Genomic DNA, 2,204 nt, shown 5'->3' with positions numbered 1-2,204 from the left:
GTAAACTTCATTCAGCAGGTGTAAACTAACTATTTAACTCTTCAATGGGATCTGAGCTAAACTATAAGTTTTTAATTTTTAATTGACAGACTGCTGGACTTCACCAGGTGACAGTTACTTCTTTACCATTTCATATTTTTTCACATTCTCCCTCATAACATCAATTTATATCCCCACGGGGCGTTTTGTTGAATTAGCAAGGAAGTAAATGGACTCAGAGCTGAACTCTGTAGATACCAATGAGGTTTTATATTTTTAAAATTTCAGCCTCAGTTTGTCATGTAGCATGGTGTATTTACACAATCAGGGAAACTTTTGGAAATCTCAGTTTAGGAAAGAAACCACATTCTCTAGAAATACACACCAAATTTAGCTTTTTTATAGTAAAGTCCAAGCTTAATGAGCTAACTGCAAATATAAAATGTTACGGGCAACATTCAACAACAAAAATCTGTATCTGGTAGGTCATAGTTTTACAAAAAGTGTAACTCTCCTCCTGGAACTGCTGCCTAGTGGCTGGTGCAGAGCGCGGCAGGGGGATTTATATGGGTGGAGCAGAGACATGTAGAGGGAACATATCGGGCTGCATTAGCTGATGAATAGATTAGGTTTACGGACGAACAGGAAAATAAATTTCCTACCATCCCGGTCACAACAGATGGTTTGCGTGAGTTTCTCTGTGTGTGACGAAGGTGCCACACAGAGGAATTGACACAAAATCTATAAATGGCTGGGAAAAGTGAGAGTTAATCTATAAAACTGACTGAATATCAAAATATAGACTAAAAGATGGAGTACAGACAATTTCTATGTTTCTTTATGATCCTGCTATTTATCATTACATTGAAAATAATAAAAAAAATTGTATAATTGTTATCCAGGTGAACTTAAAAAGTGAGGTGCTACTGTTACAGGCTAATTTTCAAGGCTACACAAAAGTAAATGTTAAGGCTCCACACATATGAAAAAGTGGGATGATGTGAATGTCCGATATTCACATAATCCCACTGTTGCTAGTCCAACAGTATTTACCAATAATTTGTTCTAATTTTTTATCGGATTGCTTGATTAATCATAAGAATAATTGAAAGATTACTTGATTACTAAAATAACAGTTTACAACAGCACTATTTCCTCCAATCAACCAACCTCAGTTAAAAGGGTCATCTCATTATTGTAAGTGGGTCGGCTATAAACAAAAACAGGACGTGCCAATCCATCCCCAACAGATGCAAGGCGCATTGCCTCCTTCACCCTGTTCAGGACAAACAGGCGTCCCTGATCAGTGGAGCGCAGGTCAGGATCCAGGTATATTGAGGGGAAAAGGGCGGTGCTTTCATTCCACAGCCAGTTCAGTTCATCATTGCGCTCAATCTCAACATCAGGACAACGTCCTGTGTAGCTTTCCATTTTCCCTTTGTAGTCATGGTTGTAACAATCAGGAAACAGGTAGAAGCCCCACAGCTGATTCGGTCTCAAATTTTTACCCTGTCTCAGGGTCTCCTGCATGAATTGACGAGCCGCAAATTCAAATTCTTCTTTTGCAGCAGTCGCCACTTGCTCTTGAGTCAACCTAGAGTTCTTTCTGGCCACCAGTTCACGTGATCTCCTTCTATAGACATCTTTGGCAGACCAGTTTCGAACCCACAAGGGGCGCCATTCCTCCCAGTCAATGACAGACAGACCTTTAGCCTGGCGGTCTGGTATGTATGTATCTAGATCCTTTGACATTCTTTCAAAGTGCTGAGAGAGATTGACACGTTGTGGAATGCCCCCAATCACTTGTACGTCTTCAGCGTCATAATAGGGATAATGCCCAAGGTGGTCCTTATAGAAAAATGAGAGAGTCTGCCGGGTATAGCCCTGAGTGGGGGATGACACTATGTCAAACTGGTCTAATGATAACTTAACACCTTCATGTGTCTCACACTCTTGAGTGCGAGCATTCCAGACAAAGAGAACTGGCTTCTTGGAGTGTAATGGCCAGCTTGTCTGCTTTGTGTCTGCTGAACCCAGGACTATCCATGATGTAAACAGAGCAAGGAGCGACCAGGACAGTCGGTCAACTGCAGCGAGGAAAGAGGGGAATACAGTCCCCATGGTGGTCCCTGCTCACCTTCACTCCTCTGTTTCCAAAAAAAACACAAAAAGATGTAAAATTGACATACAGCATTGAAACAGAAAAATTTATTTTCTCTATATTG

At 40.8% G+C, this 2,204-nt stretch overlaps 1 pseudogene; it reads right to left on the bottom strand.

The window, feature by feature from the left end:
• Positions 1 to 1,021: 1,021 nt before the first annotated feature.
• LOC106944171 (hyaluronidase-2 pseudogene) lies at positions 1,022 to 2,127 on the bottom strand (annotated as a pseudogene).
• Between the last annotated feature and the right edge of the window lie 77 nt (positions 2,128 to 2,204).

Source organism: Poecilia latipinna, unplaced genomic scaffold (genome assembly GCF_001443285.1).
Source record: "Poecilia latipinna isolate Pla-1442-1.1 unplaced genomic scaffold, P_latipinna-1.0 Scaffold7189, whole genome shotgun sequence".
In the NCBI taxonomy this organism is placed as follows: domain Eukaryota; kingdom Metazoa; phylum Chordata; class Actinopteri; order Cyprinodontiformes; family Poeciliidae; genus Poecilia; species Poecilia latipinna.
Note: the sequence above shows the minus strand (reverse complement) of the source record. Positions and strands in the feature narration are given on the sequence as shown.